The sequence below is a fragment of the Anser anser genome (genome assembly GCF_964211835.1).
Source record: "Anser anser genome assembly, chromosome: 2".
In the NCBI taxonomy this organism is placed as follows: Eukaryota; Metazoa; Chordata; class Aves; order Anseriformes; family Anatidae; genus Anser; species Anser anser.
The window spans coordinates 130,914,942-130,938,944 of NC_139721.1; the positions used below are offsets into that span (position 1 = coordinate 130,914,942).

General features: G+C 39.8%; 1 protein-coding gene across 2 annotated transcripts in view; it reads right to left on the reverse strand.

The window, feature by feature from the left end:
• The window catches only part of HDAC9 (histone deacetylase 9), a 479,837-nt gene extending 460,642 nt beyond the window's left edge, over positions 1-19,195 (reverse strand). For both annotated transcript variants that reach the window (XM_083825985.1, XM_083825982.1), the window contains exon 1: positions 18,850-19,195. The gene's annotated coding sequence lies outside the window, so the exon portion shown is untranslated. The remainder of the gene's footprint in view (positions 1-18,849) is intronic.
• Between the last annotated feature and the right edge of the window lie 4,808 nt (positions 19,196-24,003).

Here is a 24,003-nt window from a genome sequence, read left to right on the forward strand (position 1 = left end):
TCACTTTGATGGAAAAAGCATTAGACATGTCCATTCACCTCCTGGTAAAAGAAAAATCAGAAAAAGCTATCTTTCTACAGCACAGACCGTCTCCTTCCTTTCCTTGTCTCCTCCCTACCACTTACCAGGACAAGAGCCTACTTTTGGTGCATATACAAAAGCAGAAGGAGCTATGATAGCAATTTCATGCAGCAGTTATGCACTGTCCAATGAGCGTTTGCACTGGTCTGCATCTTTCACATTGTCATTTTTCTTCACTGTTTTCACACAGAGTGCGCAGGTATCAGCAATGAAATCAAAAAGCTGCGTCTATACACACTTTTAAGTGCATTTCACAAAATAGCAAGAATAATAATTGTTTTAAGGGCTTGGCTTGCAAAATAAGAATATGCAATTCCAGAGACCACATTGCTGGGAGTGGACAGTTTCCCCTGCCTTGGAAATCCAGTCCACACGCTACATCAGAACTGATCTGCAATCTCTATCTATTATTATTATTATCTATTATTGATTGTACAAGGAAAAAAAATACTATGTAGCATTTAAGAGAGAAGCAATTAAGATATTAAAAATAACCAGCAAACAGATCTTGGTATTTCACAGATTAAAGTATACCACCTTTATTTTTGGTCTTACTTGAAATTAATGAGCACCATACCTTATTCATGTCTAGACAAGGTTTCACGGAGACTATTTGAGACCACTGTTAAAAATGTTGGGAGCAGAAGAAAAGAACAGAAAAACAACTCTTCTAGTATTTTTCTTAAGAAGTCTGATCGTGCCCATAAGCAGAATCCTCCAGCTATGGAAGAAAACAGAACAGTAGAGTTTGCTGGCAGGCAACAGAGACCTTGCGAGCTAGCTGCGTGCCCCCTCCAAATCACTCGCATCTCATAGCGAAGTTCCTCCGGGTGGGACCCAGAGGAAGCAATGTTGCCTGCTGCCTGCCCCCCACTCCCAGAATACCTAGGCCTCATGCTTGTTAGATGCATCGGTATTTCGGTGCCCAGCTGATATCATGACAGGGGCTGGCCACCTCACTTCCACCTCCTCTGCAGTCAGGTGAAAGAACCATGTCTGTGTAGGTAGGCTGAGAAATAGAGGCATGCACAGATAAGTGACTCAAAGGAAACCAACCTTCAGCACACGTGTCTGAGAGACATCTATCTTCCATCTAGAGAAACACGTTGAGAGCCACCAAAAAGAGAATTTATTCTCCTTATGGTTTGCACACAGTTCCGGGATAATCTGGTCCAAGAAAAGCAGCATTTAGGTTTTTGCTTCCCAGGTTAAGCTAGATGCTGTGTGGACCCATTCCCCTGCCTGTGCTTTCAGGCCGCTCCCTTCCTCCATCCCTCTAAATACAGTAAACACTGAACAAGTCACATTTACAATACAGCTACCTCCTGTTCAGAGGCTTTTACCATGAAAAACTCCTTCCATACACTGAATGAGTTAAATTTTACTCTCAGTTGTATTTTGAAAGTGCCTTGTGGTTTGGGCGAACTATCTGAAACACTACATTTCTTTGCCTATCACTACATCAAGTCAATACCTAACTAACTTGGGGAGTGGAAAAGGGACTCAAGACTTGGAAAAAAAAGAAAGCTACATACAGGTTTTCTTAGTAACTTTACTAAAGTTAGTTTAGTTAGTTACTTTAACTAAAGGTTACAGTGAATAGCAGCCTTTAGTCGCCAGTAACACATTGCCCTCACATCACTTTCAAGTATTCAGCAGCTATTTGTTTTTCAAAAAAACAAACAAAAAATACCCTTCTAATGCCTTTTCACGTTTTCTATGTGAAAGCTCTCTTGAGATTATGACACAATGGAACGCTGGCTATATCTAAGTTCACATTTAGTCTCCTCTTCCGTTCACCCACCATAAAAGCATTGCAGATTTTTGATCTCCAATCCTCTTCATTTATCCCTTATCTCCTAGTCTCATCATTTACATGATAACACCCTGCAGTCACAGCCCTCTACCAACATCCAATTGTTCTTAAAAAGTCACTTAGAAGATCCTGATTTTTATTTAAGCAACTGAATGTCAGCCCTAATCTTCTCCTTACACTATTTATAAATACTTAACCTCAATTTTCAGCAGCAAGAGCAGAACCAGGCTGACATGACTTACATTCCTCTCAATTTGGTGATGAAAATTAAACACAAACCCCAAGTACTTTTGAAAATACTACCAAAAACATTTTATAGCTAAGGAAAGGTCAGATAGGACAGGTCTTAAAGGTCAGAACTTTTAAGGACTGTAAGCTCTGATGACCAAGGCTCCCTGCTTTTCACTACCTGAAGGAGTCTTCCACTCAAGCTTAAGAATGACTCACAAGAAGCTGATTTAAATCTCATATTGACTTAGTTTTTGGTATTTTACACATTGACTTCCTGGTAGCGATCATTATATATTAGACACAGGACTGAGATATTTCAATGTTAATAATTATTACCATAATTATTAATATTTCAATGTTAATTATTATTTTTTATTTACAGTACTTTTGCCTCATGAATTTAAAGAAGAGCTTGCTAATACTTTTATTACTGTCTTGCCCTTAAGAATTCACGTCTGGCCCTTTATATGAAAATTATATACATCTTTTAATTGAGTTAAAGTAGTTTTAATTGGAAACAGTAATAAAGATTCTTCTCTTTCTTTATAACTTGCCTACATTCGTACATTATTTTCCACCTTAGAGGCAAAGCTTAAAGTTAACAAATTGACACAGCTCACTTACTGGAATTATTGATCCTGAACAACAGAGGGAGTTTTTATAATCATACATTTGAAGACTGCAGTATGCCATCAGGAATATTCAGTGAAGTATCCGCACAACTATGACTAAAGAATAGCTTATAGACATCTTTGAGGTCCTTTTGCTGGCCACAACAGGTGCTCCAGAAGTCAGAGCTATCAGAAAGGCTCCAAGAGCTGGCACCTCGGTGACTGTTACCAACAATTCCAAGGCCTTTTTCAACACCACTTCTTCCAGCAATCAAATTCACTCTGCCCAGGGCTGCCATATCATTCACTTGAACACTGGATTTCCCATACAGGTTGCTTTGATTGTGGCAGAACAGAAGACAGTCTAACATCGTATCAGAAGCACAAACAATGCAGCACCTCCAAACAAAATAAAGCGTACTCTGGTTCTCTTGTTCAGACACACTGAATCCATTTTTCAAACATTTTCTGGTTAACTGCATTATTTACAAGCTCTCATCATTTGGAGCAAAGTGAGTTAACCTCTCCCTATTTTTATACTCCGTGTTCCTGTCTCTCACATCTTCCCTACTATGCACACTGCTTGATTTGTTGACTTACTATAGTCCTTTAAAGGAGTTTGCCTAATATTAATTCAAACTTGACTGATTTTTGGAAAGGGTCAATGTACTCATTACAGGTTGTTCTATTCACAATTCTGTGGCCTTTATCTGCCCCTTGGGACTCGTTACCTGCATTTATGCAACTGTGAACACATTTACAATGTGCATTCTTTATAAGACTTAAAGCCCTGATCAAACAAGGACAAACTTTGTTCCAAGTCATCCAAATAACAATCAATGAAACTAAATATGAACATGACGTTAGGCGTATACCTAACTCTCCTCCTCTTCCCCCCAAAGAGTACAGCATAATCCCAGAACAGAAAAAAAAAGCTTTTATTCAATTACAGAACAATATTTGAGCCCCATTTTGCCCTTAACTGCCTCTAAGAAAGAAAAGAAATGCAATTGCTGGCATAACTGTGTTATATAATAAAAGGAACAGCAAGTTTATTACCTGAAAGGGACTGGCTAACTATACCAACAAAGGAATTGATTTATTCTCTAAAGGGATAACATACTTAAATGCAATTACATCTTGCTGGTGCTTAGAACAATAGTAAAAAACAGAGAAAATTTATTCAACCTCCTTACATCTGAAAAAAGAAAAGGAGGGGCAACTGTTCACAGAATAGTACCATAATCAAGTTGAGTTGAAAATATCACAAATAACAAAGCATCTTTACAGTACTACTTCTACAGCACACTGAAGCCTAGTATCTGTCATACACACTTTGAAAAGTGTCAGTTCTTGGTTTCGCTTGAAGTACTTGAGCGTATAATGTTCTGCGGGACCAACTTCTAAATTATGAAATCTGAATTTGAAAGGAACAAACTTCAAAGTAAAAGACCAGATTTAACAAACACATGTATTTCTGAAAACATCAAATCACAGTATGGATTTACACATGAAGTTTGGTCGCAGACTACAATTTGTTCACTGCATTTTATATTCCACTTGCGGTATGTGAAACCTTCCCTTTATCTTAGTTAGCATTTACATTAAGTGTGAAAATAAACAAAAAATAAATTGGACAGACAAGAAATCAAGTTTTATAACAATGCAATGAGGTCCCACCATCAGTGGTATACAATCCTGATGAGTTGTTTTTTAAAATTGATACAAATATTGGATGATACCAGACCATCCTTAGCAAGAGTTATTTTCTCCACAGAGAATGTCTACAAACTAAAGATCATAGAAAAAATAAAAAGAATTTAATTCAGAGCAATTTACCTTATAAAAACAAAATAATATTGTATGTATGTAGAAATATATTCAATAATATTTCATGTATGTATAGTAACAATGTATTGAGGTCTTTTCACAAAATTGTTGCACCAGATGCTTTAATAAATAGCTGCTTCAAATTTTCATTTAGCAAATGTGCGTTTGCTGAAACCTGTTGTAGATATATTTCACTACTTTAATATACTTTCAACTGCATTAATTTTGTTTTAGAAATATATGAAATTTTAAAAAGAAGGAAATTCAGCTTAAAGCCCTACAAAATAAAGCAAATGGAAAAAGCTGAAATATTTAAAATTGCAGGTATTTAAATATTTTTACAAAAAATGTTGCGTTAATGAGTTCTAAGACAAACATTTTTCAAAACTCATAGAAGCACTTGGGAGATAAAAGTAAAATCTCTATAAGAATTTAAGCCACAAACACTGATTCACCAGAGGCTATGACTGGGACATAGAGACAAAACACAGTATGAACTGCTCCAGGGAGAAGTGACCCCAGGATGAATGCTTTTACCATCCATTCAGGAAATGGAGAAGGAAAAACTATGTGGGAGAAAGAGAAGAATTTACAAAACAGGTAGCTTGAAAGATGAATTTGAAAGACAAAGTTGTATTTTTTGAAAAAGCATTAATCCAGAAAAAGTAAAAGCTCACTTGGAAGAAAGGAGTAAAGAGCCATTTATTTTTTCATTTGGTTGCTTGCTTACTAGGATTTTTCATAGCAACTGTAGATGAGTATGTGAAACCAGTTAATACAAACCATTGATTACAGGTGCTTTTTTAAAGACTAATAAATAATTTAGAAGTCTAAACCTGACTCAAGCTTGAGTTCTCACATACCGATCAATTTAGAAAACTGAATCAAGGTGTTTTTTCACATTATAGCCTGTCTTCATGTCTACATTTCAGCATGTATCTAATCTAAACCGGATCTGACAGAAGAATCCATCAATGCCACAGAAGAAACGACGAATTGTTACAGTCCCTCTAAACAGAGAAAATAAGTGATCTGTTCAAGAGATAGCACTATACAATAAAAGGTTTGCTGCCACGTTGCCAAGCCATCATATCTTACCTTCCCCTTAGCAAGCCTCTACTAAATGTTATGTATGAAAATCTGAAGCAGCCACTTCATTTCTAAAGGAAATACCTTGGCTCAAGTCAGGAAGATACAGAATTAATAGCAATAACGAAATCTGGGAACCACGTTTGGAAGCTACCGGTAAAATTTCATGTTCATACACCAGGATCATGAACAATGTCAGGCAATCCAGAAGAAGGGACCATTCTAAATTGCAATTTTAAAAAGTTCATCTTTAATAGCCAGAAATTTTGACCACCTCATGTGTTTCACACCACATCTGCTCGTTCCATGAAGCCCTATATGAAACGTTCGGAGGCTGCCAGCAGTGTGCCCTACAGCATCATCAGGTATCTTCATAATCTCCAGACATAATCTCCTCTTGCCCAAGGGCATTCTCCCGGACCCACACCAGAGGCCCAGCCTACAAACAAGCTCTAGGTCCTCAGGCCTCTCAGACAAGTCCCCTGGATCTCACTGACTTCCCATGAGGTACTGAGGAAGAACTAGATTAAGTTTGTGTCTCTAGCTCCTAATTTTGTCAGCTGGGCAGAAAGCAAGTTCAGGGATAAAGCTCAATCGGTTCTGCCTAAAGCTCAGGGGCTGTTTTAGGTATTTGCCAGACAAGCTGCCCAAGAAGCTATGCCATGGAAGCTGAGACCCTAAGAAGTCAGAGCTGGTCCTTCCCTGCCACCACCTTCCCGAGTCCCACTGTGAGGCCTGGAGGGCAGCTCTAGAAAGGCCAGTTCTCCCGGCACTCTGCTGGAACTGCCTGTCTGCAGCTCAGCAGGCACCAAACTGCTTCAGAAATGCAAAACAGTAAAACTTCTTATACAGCAAGGCCTCCAGGCTTGATTTCAGACCAAACACAGCTGTCACACTTGAGGCACTGCTATGTCAGCTCCCTCCTGCCTGGGTCTGGCTGGGACAGATCATCAAACGAAGCAGCTTTGCCATAAATAGAGAGAGTAACTACTGGGAGTTTCAAGTGTCCACTCCAGTCTGAAGGAGGGAGACTTGAATCAAGAGCGTCTGGGCCCACTTAGCATTCGACTCAGTCTAGAAAGGCGTGAAACAAAGATGCGGCCTTACAGCACTGCTTCAAACCTGCTGTTCCTCTCCCGTCTCTAGTTTTCTATCCAGGATGTATTTTACAGTCTGCAAAGTCGAAGATCACAACTGGCCCTGGACACCTGTCTCCCCTGTGTCCGAAATACACCAGCCGTCATTTAAACCTACTCTCATGGCCACGAGAAAGGAAAGGATCAGAATCACGTGGGAAGTTACAGACCTGGAGAACAGAGACACAGGGAGCAGCTAGTAAAGCAAAACTGCTTTTGAATGTGTTACACGAGTGGGACGTGGTCAAATCTGGGTAACGTGCTTCCCTGCCTCATGGATCACTGGGCAATATTGCCAGCACCTTGCATGCCTGACAATGCTTGGGTATCTTGAGGAGCCTACAGAGCTGCAGTAGCTTATAATGCAGGCCTGAGCATCCAGAGGACAAAGCTGTATATACAGGGAAATTAGTCCTATAATCAAGTGCAACTTCATCACAACTAAATTCAGACTCAGAGTTTTGGAGTGGCATCAAACTTTTCTCTGGGCAGGAAGATGAATCCCAGCCTTCGTGAGCAGTCACAGATGAAACTCTACGTGCTTAGACACAGTCACAACATCCCGCTTATCTAAATAGTATTTGTGCCTACTGCACAAAGTAATTAGAGGGTTATTGAAATTTGAATAAAATTATAAAGAAACAAACATTCTTTTTGCCTGAATCACACAGAAAATGTCCTCCTCCACTACTGCAACAGCAGATTCAGATTAACTGCATTTAACTGTATTGTAGAGAGGAAAGAGCTTAGCACTTTTTCTTAGAGGTGAGGCCACAGTTTCTTCACACCTAAAAAAGTACTGAAAGTGTCCTTCAGCTTCTTTACTTCAGTTATGTAGCTGACTTCAAATTGTCTCCAGTGCTTATGCATTCAAAACCGTAATTGCCTTCTGGGTTAATATGAGAAAAGGGAAAATACATCCCATTCTATAACAAAATGGCAGATTTCACAGCCTTACACAGAATGGAGGGCTCTTCTGTTGATCCCTTTTTTGTTTCATGGATTATGCATTGAATATTAAATAAATTCTATTATATTATTAAATTGAGTTTATTTTCATTGGGACATGAATGATGACTCTTTCCAATTAAAAGCTCAGGACCAAAACGGAGTGGGCCTTCAGAAATTCCAGGAACAATCAGGCTTTGCTATTATTTGATGCCATTGCCTATCCAGGAATAAGGTACTCAACTCTGTACATCTTATATATTTCCAGCATATGATGTGAATATGGTTATTTTACCAATGACAAAAATGCAGTGACTTTTTTTCCTTTGAGACCCAATTCAATGTTTAGCTGATTTGCTACATATTTATGAAAGGTTCTTTTTCCACCTGCAGTACGTAAGGTGTTGGTATGACTCTTGATATGACTCTTGACCAAGCGAGAAATTAAAGAAAAAAAAAAATGAAACTCGGGAACTGACCCAAAATACTGTGCAGTGAAGAACAGTTCTGTAGAGACCTCTTCTTGCAGTTTCTAGAGTGAGGTTGGAGGCAGAATGAAGATGAAGAATTCTTTGATTGCATATTCACTTCCTATTCCTCCTAGGTGATACCTCCCTGGCAGTAATGTTGGTTGGCTCCGAGTATTTTCTAGTCATCACCAACCACTGTGATCTAGATTAATCTAGTCGCTTGTTACAGCCTTTATATCCAATTCCAAAGCCTCTGTTTTCTTCCAGGAAACATTCACTTCTATTCAAATAGTTAAGATTTTACTGTTTTTATTCTTACATACAAATCTTAGAACAAAACTTGTTTTCTCCCTTTACTACAGAACTGCAGTAAAATCAGTAAAACTTCTATTAATTTTGGGATGCATTGCAAAAGAAAAAAAAATCAATCAATGTTAAGTGAAATGACAGCTTTCCAATTTATTACCATCAGGAAATGGGAACCACAGCACTAAACAAAGTTGCAGTTACTAAAACAAAGAGCTTCCTCATCTGTTCCAGAGGATAAAAATAAAATATTTTTCATTCTCTAAAACTTCCCTTTATTTTTTCTAGCATCATTACTCTTAGTTTGTAAGCAATAAATTTTGCAAAGCTGGATGCAGAATGAAACATATCTGGTTTCAAGTACAATTTGTTATGTAGCATTAATGCTTACTGCCTTAAATTTTATCTATGTTTATAATTCTAGTGATGGTACAGCCAACGCTACGCTATCCAACAGTAAACCTACAGAATTCAGATGTAGATCATACTTCACAACAGAAACATTATGATTAGTACTTTTCATAACAAAAGGTGAAGCTTCTGTACTCCTATATTATATAATAAAGTTTTGTAATACATAATAAAACAGGTGAAAAACCTATAGTTACACACTGATTATTCACATTAATCAATTAACCACGGCTTTATTATTAGTTTCTGACAAAAGCTCTCTGATGAAAAAGGGAAATTTTATTTAAACAGTGCTTATTTTCCAGAAACATAAATTTTACAGGAAAATTTCCAGCAAATTTACATTATGCATCAGATTTTTACAATTACCCAAAGTATGAGAATCCAATTACTGTTAGAATTCTGAGGTCTGGATGACTACAAGGAGTTAGATTGAATTTAATATAATTAGACTGAATCTCTAGCTAACACATTTTCAACCTGATACAAGTCAAATTCTGACTTTTATTTACCTTGATGTGTGTCAGTAATATCAACTCCATTAATACCAGTATAGTTAATTATTCCTTTGCTCACCTGAAACAACAATATTAGTGGAAAAAGTCTGCAGACATGAGAATAATTGCTTGCATAAGAAAATCTGTTTTCAGAATGAAAAGTCAGTGCCTTTGCTTTGATTTGTATGGGCATAGCGCATCGTTCAGATCACTTCCTGATGTAAAACTTTAACAAAAGGAAAAAAAGGCAAGTATGAACAAAATAAATTAAATAGATTAGACTTCAGTTCTGGCCTTGGCAATCTGTATATACAGTTCCCCTACACTTTAGGATATGACTATACTCCATAAATGACAAATTTTGGTCCTTTTATTATCTTGATTTTAACACATCTAGAGCAGGAAGCTATGTAGTGTTCTCTTTCACAAAGAAGAACAATATAAAATCACAGTATACATACGACAGCAACAGGGACCCAAAGTGAAATACTTTAGCTTACAAATCACATAGCTAACCAATTTCATGCAAGAAAATCATCCTCCATCAGAGTAAGCAAGGAGAATTTAAAGTATTTTTTAATCTAGCTTCCTTCTCTTTTGATTATATTTCTGTAGCCTTAAAATATGAAAAATAAGCCTTACCATTTTCTCTCCTGAAGTATTTACACTGAAAACACTACAAAGGATACGTTTTTTTCTTAATATGACAATAAATTGATTACATTGCTTCATTATTTATACATAAATGTATTTTGATCTTTCTGACGTTTCTATGCACAAATCTTAAGTTATGGTCCAAACGTCACCTGAAAAAGGAAGAGGCTCAGTTGTGTCTCCTGTCCCCTCTCCAAGCACAGACAGCGATACAAACATTCCACAACAACGAAAGGAGCGATGAGAAATGATGTGTGCAGATTTCACAGGGAAAAAAAATCCCAGCAACTCTCTCCAGAAGTACAGAGGCCGTTCTGAGAATACGTAAGTGGAGAGGATCCATTGCAAATGACAAGGGTCAGAAATGAAACCCGATTTTTCACTACAAAGTCAATCAGTGCTTTCACGTTTCTCATACACAATGTAAACAGACTGCATAAAAACTGCAGTGAATTCTGGAAGCAGTTGTTTTGCTACTTTACGTCCTGGAAAAAAAAGGATTTAATTTGTCAGGTGCCCAAGAAAGTCTCCCATGTATACCACCAGCACACCCCATTTGCATGTAATCCGAACACACTGGAGCAGCTACAAGCTTGTGTTTAGGCAACAATAAGGAAAAGTAGTGATGGAACAGACAGAATCATGCACACGTTGATGTAGAGAAAATGGTCTTAAGAGTGCATACAAAAATCCTTCACCATTATTTGAAGGTAGTAATTGACAAAAGATAGGAAAGACCAATCATCATGAATTATTTTTATACGTTTTTGTAGCTCACGGGATCACAGAATGGCTGAGGTTGGAAGGGACCTCTGAAGACCATCTAGTACAACCCCCAAGCCCACTGCTTTGGTGGTCTGTCTAAATTAAATCGTTTCAACATTAAATCATTTAGCTAATGACTATATCAGCACTAATTGTCTCTTAACTGCTACTAGTTTCAATCCCAGCTTTTGTGCTCCCTGCCATTTCTGCTGGCGGTTGGGAAAGAGACGACCACACTACAGCCTTCCACAGCACATCTTAAGTCAGTCTGAACCACAAACAGAGCTTTCAGCAAGCATTCTGTGTTATCTTACCTATTTCTCCCCATACAAACATCTCTAGGAAAGATGAAAATTTCACGTGCAAAGGTGACATCCTGACCTCATTATAGTCAATGGCAAAACTCCTCATCCTTGCCCTTTACAATCAAAGTCCTAAGGCTGCTGTGTCCTGCTTAGCAAATCGTTTAGAAGATACCCCTTCCTACCGCCCTCTTTTGTAATGTGCATTTACCTAGTGATGTGAATCAGTATCAATGACATAGATTAGCATATGGGGAAAAAAAAGACTGGTTTATCAGCTCTAAGAAGTGCTAAAAGAAATCTCATCACAGTAAAAGGCTGGTACTCCTCCAGGGAGCACCTCACTGACATGCAGTAAAAACCTAGACTTACACACCAATTCACCACATTAACCCTGCAGCTTTTTCAGTAGTTTCCGATGAAAGCTTCTTGACCAAAAAAGCAAATACTGACCTCATTTTCTAACCAAAGGGAAGCTCTGCAGTCTCATTCCAAATGATTAAAAGGTAGCAAAACAGCATTTTTGTACCAGGCCTCTAACTTCTTTCTTTCATGGAAAAAAAAAACACACGTATAGCCAGACAGAGTGGGAGACAAGGCATATATGATAGCACACAATAAATACAGACTCTTTATGTTCTTCCAAGCGACTTTGTGTAAGAAACCTGGATTTACTGAGAGCAGTTGAATATTCCCTTTGATGTTTACGTCACTCACAGATCTTATTAAGAAACTACTATGTCTGAAGTAGGAGAACTAACACCTCTAAAGGGTTTTACTCAGCTTTTCTTCATCGCATTACGTTCAACAGTGCTCTGTATTATGTGAAAATCGTCCACCTTTCAGCAACGAACAAGCACATGCGAGAGGAACAGACTGTCATGCTGCTACTGCAGGCTGTATCCATTTACAAATGAAAATACCTTCCTCTGCCTTGGACCTTTGTTTGGACTCCTCTGACTGTCAGCTCTGCGGCCCAAAGGTTCAGGGTCCCAACTCGACATCTTCACTCTGTTCCTGTTGATGAGATTGAACTCCAGGTGCCCTCGGCTCCCTACCTACTCAGATTTTTATGCTAAGAAAAAACAGATACACAAAGGCCAAATCTAGCTGGCAACCTTCAGCTAGACCCCTGGTGAGGATGATGGAGGTCGGCTGAACAGACATAAACCGCATTAGAGGACTTTCTAAAATGGAACTACCATTCCTCACAAAGGTCCTGTAAAGATTATTTTTGTGATATTCAGATACTTGCTGCAAAGAGTAAGGAATTATTTTATTATCTCAAATAGGTTGCTGAATTATTTAATGCTCGTGTTTTTGCTGTTTAGAATTTGCACTGATGGTATATTCTGTCTTAAAACAACTTAGGGGGGACTTGGGAAGATTACACCAGCTGCACTTTGAAAAAGCAAGAAATTCTTTCCTGCCCATTCTATTATTTTCTGCTGAATATGATAAAACTCACTATTCTAATACCAGCTCCTACTCCTTAAGAGACCAAAACCGTAGATTCCATGTGTCCGAACACTGGGAAGCAAGCTGCAGCTCCTGGCGTGGACACTTGTCTTCCCCTGATCACGAATGCAGCAGCTTTCCTATCTTGTCTTCAGTTATGTTTGCAACCATCAATACGTGTAAAAACTAAACAACTTAAACATACATGCAGTTTTAGCTGCTGAATATTACTTCATCTCATCTTGCTGAACTTCCCATTTATAATACATTTTCATGAGATTATATACAGTACGTATTTATGTCCTAAATAAAACAGCTTGGGTTATTAAAGCTTATTGATTATACTGTCTATCAAAAGAGGAAACATGAAAGGTTATAGTTGTACCTGTACCTATTGTATATTGTCAGCAGTATGTACCCTCTATTTTTAAGCTATGAACAACTAAATAGCTATAAATCAGGCAAAATGCCAGTAAGTTGTACACTTTAAACAAAAAATATAGTTACTATGTGCATGCTGCTTAATTGCCATTTGGAATTTAGTGTTTCAAAGTTTTGCCTTGGAAAACTTACTTTCATGCCAGCAGTTCACCCACCTCTTGTTAAAGCAAGGTTTCAGCTCAATATTTAGGCACGCTAGAGACTTAATGATAAAGGTCAAAAACTCAAGTAATTAGAGTTTTGTATAATTGAAACCCTGGATATAGGCTGTTGGTGTCATTTTCTTCATACGTGGCTATAAAAGAAATATTTTAATACATGCAAGGTATGTTAGAGTAAAATTCCAATGTCACATTACTAAAATAACATGATTCAGGAACTTTTCTGATAAGAACTGTCAAATAAACTGTGTTTCTACTATGTAAGGTGTAATAATTTCTTCAAAGCATGTAATAGCTTGTATTAATTGTATAGTCTTAAGACAGCGGAGTTCTGCTCAGTGCCTTATTTGTACATTTTCAAGACCTTGTGCTATTTAGCAATTGGTACATTTACCACCATGGAGTTTTAGGAGTCCCCTTTACTCGAGCACTACACCTCATCTGGAACACTGCCCCCAGTTTTGGTGCTCCCAGTAAAAGACAGATGCTTGAGTCCAGCAGAAGCCACCACAACAGTCAGGGGCTGGAGAAGCTACCCTGTGAGAAGATGCTGAGGGAACTGGGTTTCTTCAGCCTGGGGAAGAGATGGTTTTGGGAGGACCTACGAGCAGCCTGCCAGTGCCTGTGAGGTTACCGAGAACATGGAGCCACGCTCTTCACAGGCGCTCATGACAGAAGAACATGAGACAACAATCATAAGTCTTCAGAATATTTGCAGGTTAGGGACACTGTGATCCAGAACTGGTATTGCTATGCCTTCTAACCCCTGCTGTTTTTCTTCTATGAATTTTTCTAAATAGCTTTTGAACTCATGTTAACTGCATAGATTTCCTCACGATCTTTTCAATTTCCCATGAAACTATAAAAATTTCCTCCTGATCTGTTCAAATTCCCTACTGCCTGTACCCACACATAATGCTGTTAGCACTGATTGGAGCAGTCTTTGATCATGGCCTCATCATAGCAACCTACCTGGCTGTTAAGCTTTGCATATATTACTGTGTAACACTTACCAGACACTCAGGTGACTTTCTCCTAACGTAAACTAAAAGCTGGAAAACAAGGTGCAAGAAAGCGATGGTGAAAAGGGGTTGGTCTTACACCAGCAGGAATCACTTCCAGGGGAAAGCTGACAACAGTAGCATCAGGGTCTGCAGGTGCAAGGCCATGAGAACAGCAGTGTAAGAGCAGCACAAAAAGAATGGGGAAAACTATTGCCGCAGCAGCTTCTGTGAAAACTTACAGAGCTCCAAGTGACAGGCAGAGTGCAGAGCTGCAAATGGAAGACCCTTATCAAACGGTTAAGGCACCTCAGACACTGTGCAGCACACCACCTACTTCATGAATAAGTTACAGCTCAAGTTTTCTCATACCTTGGATGCTCACAAGACTCTGACTTACTCTTCAGGATTGCCAGTTTCTCTGATGGATCTGCGCCGCCTTTTCAAGACACTCTAGATAAGGCTTTCCAGGTTAAAACAGCACAGAAACAAAAGCTGGACTCATGCAGCATGACTACAGAGGCTCATGATTGCTCAGCCTGAGCTAGACAGGGGACTCAATTCTGAGCAAAGCCCCCAAGTCATCCATTCTAGAGGAAGAGCGCTCCATATCTTGAACAGAAACAAACTTAAAACAAAGACCAAGTGCTTCAGAGAAGAAATCAACGGTGACATACAGAATCCAGCATCTTCTACTCAAAGACTGAAGAACTGGGGGCACACAGAAAAAGTACTATAAGCAGTCATCTTTGTATAGGCACTTCTGAGTTACCTTTGCTGAAGACTCTTTCATTTCCTTGAACAAAAATAGTTTACAGCTATGAAATAACTGTGAAACCAAACTATTTTTATAGTTATTACACATTATAAAGAAACTTCAACAATGCATCATGATTTGCAGGAGATAAACATTAATATTTATATTGCAAAACACCACCACAAAGAAATTACTGGAAAATAAGAATAAATATTTGCTTCCTCCTATCCGCCCAGTTCATAAACTACATAACACACTGAATTAATGGCACAGACAAGTAAATTTCTGAGCTTGAAGGCTGGATAACAAAACTTTTCAGTCTCTTTTCCTCATAAAGAGATTTCTGAGTCGCACAATTTCATCTTGCCAATCTTGACTGTGTAAGAATGCGTGAACAGTAAAACCGAGCTCGTCAAGCCACAGATCTGTTCAGCCCCATGCCTTGTCCCCAGATGTCCAACAGCATATGAGTGAGGAAGCAGTGGTACCTCCCTGGAATACACTGAAGTCTTCGCAATATTTGCAGGTTAGGGACATTCTGATCCAGAACCATTACTGCTATGCTTTCTAACCCCTGCTATGTTTTTCTTCTATGATTTTTTCTAAATAGTTTCTGAACTCACGTTGACATTTTGCATTGACAAACTTCTCCGGCAAAAAGTTATGTAACTATGTTATATAAAAATGGAAAAGTTTGGATATGTGCTCCCAGGGAAGTTAGATCATACCTTAGAGTGCAAAGGATTTTAAGACAGACTCAAGGTATTAAAACAGTATTTTTGTACAGAAGTTAAGCACTACCTCATTTCAATTTTTAAGTTGTTTGAAGAGGAAGATACAGAGTAACATGTATTTACTTCATAATATTATAAATGTTGCTATAATAAAGTCAACACTAGAACAGTCCTAGCCAGCATGGGCCAAAGTTCACAATATAATGCATTCATTCCAGGTAAGTTACCTCAATCAGGAGACAAATTTTTCCATCATATATGATTATACTAATCCACAAACTCAAAACCAAATGGAATAAATGAAAGGTGATTTCATCAATAGATGTTAGCTCTAAAAATGCCTTACTTACATATCAATTCCAGTAAACAGTCTAACCTTAAGTGATTCAGTAATGCAACCTTCTCCGAGAAAATGCTTACTCCTTCAGAAATCATTACTGAAACTTCAAAGCATGACAATATATTTTATCATGGAATAGCCCAATGTTCTGTCTCTAAGTGTGAGTTATCCTTTTTATTTTTAATATAACTCATTGAATGTAATATGCGCCTTCCTACTTAAATGCAGCAACAGACAGAACATTTTCTTGTACAGACTTGGAGAGACTGGAAAACTCTGATACATACCGATTCTTTTAACTTGAATTTCTATTGAAATTCACGTACACCGTATGCATATAGGGAATAGCATACAATTCTCGGTAAATCCAGCCCAAACCTCTTCTCTAAAAGGGAAAAAACCCTCACTCCTGAGAAACAGTAAGCTCACTCAGCTTCATGATTCAGCCATGACTGTAAACCAGACGTACTTTCTATTGCAGCCTGCATACACATATCCAAGATAGCTTTAAATTAGTTAGTTTGAATGTTGAGGAATATAAAACAATGGTAGTCTGCTAGGCTGTCTGGTCCATACGTGCTTAACTTACCATTTTGGAGATCACTCGGCTACATCCCAACTTTTTTGTCATTTCTCATCAGTTGTAATAGTTCACATACAACAAGATTTGCTTATTTTCAAAACTAAGTCTCTCCTGCTAAGCTTTAGGCAAATATGAAGAAACTACATTTAGTCACTCTCAATATTCATGGTAATTCATACCAGGATTCATATCATTTTCATGATGGAAAAATCTGAATTTGATCTATATTTTCAGTGTCCAAATTACATTTTAACAGCAACTTCCATGGGAATATCTAGGGTAGTGAGACAAACAACTGAAAATTACTTTCTGCTTTAAATATCTTCTAGAAAGTAGATAGGTTTTATAACATAATCTCTTTTTAATGTTAGATTTTTTCATAATAGAAAATATACCATTCTATTATAGTATTATTATTTTCTTGTTTTGTTTGTTTGTTTTTTCAAAGAGGAATGGCTGCACAAAATTAAGCATGTATTGGGACTTTCGTAGTCGGGACACTATTTCACTTTTGTATTTGAACTGCTCTCAACACAGGAAGAGAGCGCCAAGCAGAAGACACACAACAGCTTACAAACTACTACTCCAGTTTCAGCACGCAGACTGTTCTTCATTTGTGGAAAAAAAAGGTTAATGGAAAACCAAACACCACTGGTTTGAAAAGTGGCATTTTTATGTCAGGTTGAAAATATTTGTGTGTATTAAACACAGACTTTGATACCAAAATGAAAAGCAACCTGACACTGAGAGCTGTGTTTTGGGTAGGCTTAACTAACTATGGTGCTGCATTTGCATGAACTTGGTCACCATGAAGTATAATGGCATGGTTTCCTCTTTTAGGAATTCCCAGCTGACAATGCCAATTTCATACAAAGCAGAGCTATTGCAATATTTATATGAAGAAGCTGGCACCAGCACTAGGTAAATATGACTGACTAGCTTTCCTCTGGGGCCATGACATGTTTTTTTCCTAACATTTTGGGTCAGATCTCTGCCAGCATAATGAAAAAGAGGTGTCAAAATAGTGCATAATTGTATCATTGACTGTGGAAAGCTATATATAGTTGAGACTTATATACGTTATACATATAATGATGCAACTGGAGTAGTATGAGGGGATGGAACTGCCTTCCCAGGGCGCTCTGGTCCTATGACAGAGAACAAGCCCGCATTTCTCTCTGAACAAAGTGGGCGTTCCGGGTACAAAACAAACGTGGGCTGAGGCCACTGATCCAGGAATGCACTGGACACAAGAGAAGAATTTAGAAACCATAAATAAAAAAATAACTTCAAGTATCAAAAGATCTAGGGAAGCTGTTGGGGAACGGTGGGGGGGAAGAGGGAGATGAGGGAGGGGAGACGGCAGAGGGAATCAGGAGAGGGCGTCTGAAAAACCTTAATGTTGAAATACCTTCCTTTTTTGTTCACGGAGTTCTCAGCAAAGCGCACAGGCCTTTGTACGCCTGCAAATTATACCCTGAATAACTGTCACAAAACTATTCTTCTGTCACAGAGACGAAATGTCACGGAACTACAGCTGACAATGTGGAAAGACAAATATGCTTTAAATTCCCTGTTTTCTATGCCCGTGCTTACTCCGCGCTGTTTATGACAAAGATTCTCAACAGCTTTGGGGTTAGAAAAGCACATTCATGCATTTTCACGTGTCAAAAGGTCTCCACGATTCGCCTCAGCACTTCATGCTCCGCGTCAGGCTCGTCTTAAATACTTCTTCCCTATTTCACCCCCGTGCAGCTTAAGGATGTTCTTAGACCTCTTCAGAGCACTTCGAACTGCAAACTGCAGCGGGCTCGGGGTGAGTCTCTCAAAGGCGAACACGTTCTGTGTGGTACAAGTAGCGTATTTCTATTTCCCTACAGTGCCGATAAGCACAAGCGATTAACTAACGCTGTGTTCCACCGCTGACTAAACCCAGCTGACTAAACCTCAGGCGAGCCACAGACCCCCCGACCGCCACCCGACCACCCACCCCCGGCAGCTCCGGGGGGCACCGAGGGGCTGAGGGGAGCCGGGGCCGCCCCGCTCCCCGCCCGGCTCCGGCCCCTCACGGCCGGGGCTGCCCGAGGAGACCGGCCCCGGCCCCGGCCGCGGCCCCGCCGGGGGAAGGCAGCCCGGGCACGGGGAGCCTCGCAACTTCCCCAAAGCTGCCCGAAGCGCCGCGGGCAAAGCCGGGGGGCGCCGTCCGGGGGATCCCGGTGCCACTCACCTTCCCGCGCCGCCTCCTTCCTTATCTCTTCGCTCGCGGGCTGCAACTTCCAGTGCTTCCCCCTGCTGCCATCTTCCAGCGGGGAAGGGGCGGCGAGGAAAAGTTGGCGGTGGCGGTGGGGTCAGGGGGACATCGCCGCGCCGTGCCGGGGCAGGCGGGCAGGCAGGCAGGCAGGCAGGCAGGCAGGCGGGGCGGCGGCGGCAGCTGGCGAGGGGCTGCGCGCTGCGATGGCAGCCCGTGGCGACACGGGGAGGATCGGCTAAAAATAGCCGCCCGGCAGCCGGAGGGGGGAGCCCGCTGGGATGCGCCGCGATCCCCAGCGCCGCCGCTGGGGGGGCCGGCGGGCCGGGCTGGGCTAACGCCGCGGGGAGCCGGCGGTGGGGGCAGCGCCTCGGCTCCGCGGGTACCGGGAGGCGCCCGGGCACCACGCCGGGGGAGGCGCGCTGTGGGGCGGCTGCACGGGGCGGGCGGGGTCCGGCCCCGCTGCGGCGGAGGAGGAGGAGGCGGCCGGGCTCCTACTGGGCCCTGCTCCCCCCCGCACCCCGGGGCTTCTGTGTCCTCCCCCTGAGGCAGTGACCGGTTCTGGAGGGGTCTCTCGGCGTCTCAGGCCTCTCGGCAGCCTGCCCTTCCTGTCCGAAACTGCACCTGTGCGTCGCCCTGCGGTCTCGACCCTCCCGTCAGGCACGGCAGAGGTGTGCAGGGAAGGGTGATGAGGCGTGGTGGCGTGGCTCTGGGCTGGCATCGTCCGCGGGCTCCACCGCGACATTTGCCATGTGGAGGAAGTTGGCACGTGTGGGCCTGGCGTGGTGGGTTTGGGCCCCTCGGGCGCTCAGAAACTGACAGTATTGCACATTTCTGCAGTGCCGCTCGGCTGTGCTCTGTTTGACCTCTTGCTTTTAGGTCTTTTTACCGGTCTTTATGTTTCTTGATGTCTTCTACTCGTGATGAGGATCCTCATCTTTCTGAGCCCACATTAGATCTCTTTGGTAATGACTGACAGCCTCCAGAATTCCCTTTTTCTAATACCATTTCATATGGCATTTGAAGCGCTTTAGTCTATTGTGTATTACCTGCATTTATTTGTAATATACATTTATGGATGGATGTATCTTTGCGAGAGATAGGAGCGTCTCCGTTTATTTGTCCCCTTCCAGGAAAAAGTTAGCTTCAACACAGTTTAGTTCTTGGAAACCTAAGCAAACCAAAAATTTGTTAGCTATCTTCTGCCTAGAGGCTTTGGAATTTGTATTTGTATTTATGTATTTCCACTTGCTACTATAGAAATTTCACAGTGTTTTACATAATGTTTTCAATTTTTTAAGACTGACTACATATTCTTTCCAATATAGTGCAATGTTAGGTACGATGTCAGATGTTAGGTTTTCTGAAACAAATGCTTTAAACTGTTGTTTCCAAAAGTGGTGAAGAACTAGCTAAGACTAAAAGGTAAAGCTGGTGGCTAAAGAAGGGGATTTGGAATTTGGGCCTGAATGTCATCAATTGCTCAGGGGACACAACAGGTGAAAACTCCAATGTGGACCGCAATGTCTTTTGTGACCCTCAAAATAAGTCTCAGTTCTCAAAATTAGAAATAAATCTGCGACTGTGTGTGTTTCAGCTTGGAGAAGAATCTCATTATTTTGCTTTGATTTGCATTTTAGCTTGGGGATCAGTTTTAAAGTTATTGCTAGATATTGAGTCATGGAGCACCACATGACAGGTCTGGGTCCAAACTGGCTGATGAAATCACACCACACTGTCTCTCTGACAAATGGATGCTCTTCAACCTGATACATACGTTTGTTTCATTATGTACTCTTGTCCTCTCTCTACTCAAAGGAAGCATAGGCATTATAATTATATTCTAGAGGAGTAGTCACTATTTTAATGCTTCATTGGAAACTCATGAACATGAACTCAGGCTGGAAATGACAGGCTTATCTGAGACAACTTCAAGTTTTGGTGACTGATGTGCTTGCCCTACTCAGTTCCACTCAGTACTAAGTAATATAATGAAGTGTTGCATGGTAATATTCAGGCAGCCTTTATTTTGCTTTTGCTAGATCCAGTATTCCTATGCCATTCCTCCATTATCAACTCTTAATCCTACTGGCCAAAGATGATTTATGGGTTTGACTGATTTGCTGGAGTGGATATGTGTAACTGTTTTTTTGTATGTAGAGTTCCCCATTTTATCACTGTCTTTCTGAGTTATTGCAAACATTTACTGGAAGTCAAGGGGGTGAGAAAAGGATGTGGCAAGCCTGCATTATAATTTGTAAGTTTAATTTATAAAACCCAAGGTGAGGTACTGAATTCCTTAAAACATTTTCATCCCTAAAATGAGACTTACATCATTCTTGTAGCTTCATCCCTGCTGGATTGTGAACTGGTGTCTGCCGACCATTAGAGCCTTGATGACCATCACGTACACCTTAATTTACAGTAACTGGGATTTGGGATAGAAAAAGCTTGTATATTTTTCACACAGAAGATGAGTAAGGTCATTTTTGAGAGGGCCACAAAGGTTTTGGAAACCACACAGAAACAGAAAATTGTCTTCCTCATGGTTCTTCATGAGATCAGAATATTTTTATATGAGACAGTGAAAGAAAATCCATAATAAAAACGTCATGCTTCATTTTACATTCAATTTTATGTTCTATCCAACTACTTCCTCACCTGAAAAGTTTGAAAGGCCTATGAGGAGAAAAAACATAAACATTTTTTTCAGTCAATTAGAAACATTGAAAATATTGAAAACAACGGAAAAGCTAATGTATACAAAATTCTGTAACATTCAGTAAACCATTTCTCACAATGATTTTTTAGTGTCGTTAGTACTATGGAAAAAATAGCTTTCTGAAGTTCCATGACTTCACTGGAAACTACCTTAGGTATTAAAAAGCCACTGAGGTACAACACTCATGAAGCAGTACTTAAAACCAGGAGAGAGATAAGAAGCTAGTCTGACTCATTTATCTGATGTTGTATGCCAGCTTTTTGCTGAAATAATTAGTCCTTTTTCATGTATTTCTTTTACTCAACTGTCAGACAGCAGATCATTTTCGTTATCTCTGGCAGTCAACAATTTTCAGTTGTTTTTCCCCTGGTGCAGTCTTGCAACACACCTATGTTGCTAGTCTCATCCAGAGCAGACTGTCAAGACGTACTTTAGAGAGATGACTTAAATTCATCTTCAAGTTCAAAGAAGCAACCACCTGCTTTCTGAGTAAGAAGAGTAAGTACCTCAGACTTAGCTGATGTTCAGGCTTTAAGTTCCTTTCCAGTTTTAAATGGAACTCATGGCTCTCTGCTTTTTGTCTTCAGAGTCCTGAGAAGTTCAAGTCATACTGCTCTCCTCTGTAGAAATCAATACCAGCTGCCTCTCATCTGGCCTGTTTTCAGCTGTGTCAGTCAGATGCTTCGGGTCCCCTTTTTTTTTTTTTTTCCAAAGGGATTTTGGTTCCTAAAAAAAAAGAAATCAACTGATGCCTCACATTTCGTAAAGAACATCCATGCACTATGTGCCTAAATTATGTGGTCCCTTCTAACCATCATCGTGCAATTCTCTGTATAATGCTTACAAGAGTATCTACTTTTGCAATTATTTGTATTTTACTAGAAAAGTTTACATTAATTTTCTAAAATGTCAAGATTTTCTTTCTTCTCTAATAAAAATATTGGAATTTTTCTGGGGTCTAACTTATTTGTGGTATCTGTTAGTCTGTCTGAGAATTAGTTAAATGTCTTGTTTTGGGTAAGACTGCTTGCCTTTTAGTAAGTATCTTGCTCAGTGGCTCATAAAGATGAAAATCTTAGGTGTTTCAGATTGGATATACTTGTCGATTTCGTTTGCAGAAACTGTTTGCTTTTTTCCCGAAAAAAGAACATTGGTTTGGCTGATCAGACACTTTTACGCAGTTTGTAAATAACCACTCAACTGCTACAGAAGCAGGCAATGTAAAGAAATCAACGCAGACACCAACATTCTAAATATAATAGAGATAATTGTCCTATTATTAAAAATAATAGTTTTATATATACTTAGATATCTTTAAAAATATATTTCTTGCGCACTGGAGATAATTTAATGTGTGATTAGCTCTTTCAGTGCCTGGGCTTTCAGGAATGTATACACATACCTACATTCGATAGGACTATTCAGGTGGTTAAAATTAAACATGTTATTACCCTTTTTTTAGTGCCAGTGGTTAGCCAGTATTTGGAAATTTGTGGGTTGTTTCTTAGAAACACGATAGAGTCATGTATTTTTTGATCCAAACCTATTTGTATGCAGAGAATATAAACAAATCTTGTCTCCTTGGATGTATTAAGTATGAAATGAATGACAGGACCCAGCTACTTGCTCAGAATGCCAAGCCTTTACACTGCCTTTGCAGAGCAGCACTGTGCCCCCAAACTACTTCTTTCACTCCCATTAAGGAAAGGTTTTTAAGTGCCCCCTAATGCTGTGGGGAACTGGATAAAAAGAGGATCCAAGTCAAAGGCTTGGATGTCTGTTCAAAGATTTCCCGGTAGCTTTAGACTAACCAGAGCTGAGCCCTTTCCTTGCTTTTCTAGGCTGTCCTTCATTCTTGATCCCAAATCCTCTGTGCCCTATCTGCATAATCCTGTATTTTCTTGTTGTTCTAATTATTGTTCTAATTGTCTACTTAATTTTCTGATGTTCGTGCTTCCTCCTAGCAAACAATGCACAGTTCCACCAAAGAAGTGCATCTGTATTCACATCTCATTGTACAAATCTTAGTTGACAGGTCTGAGCACCTATTTCAGCCTTGCCATGACTATCCACAATTTGGAAGGTAGTTTCTATTCCTTCTGCCATTACTAAGCTAGCAGGCATTAAAATAGTCCTTCACTTACCCTGAATAGAAAATGGATTTTATCCGAACAGGGATAGACTGTAACTATATCAAGAACTGCCCACAGCTCATAAATATATCTAGCTTTAAAAATTCCAGTATTCATCAGTCTTTCTAAAAATGCTAAATAAGTAAAAAAATAAAAATGCTTGGCCTTTGTACTTGGTATGTCTTATTTGTTGCTTCATAGTCATTGTTAGAAGACAAAGAATGTTGTAAGTGAATATCTTTAGTTCCTAACTGAACTACTTTTTTAAAAAAAACAAGC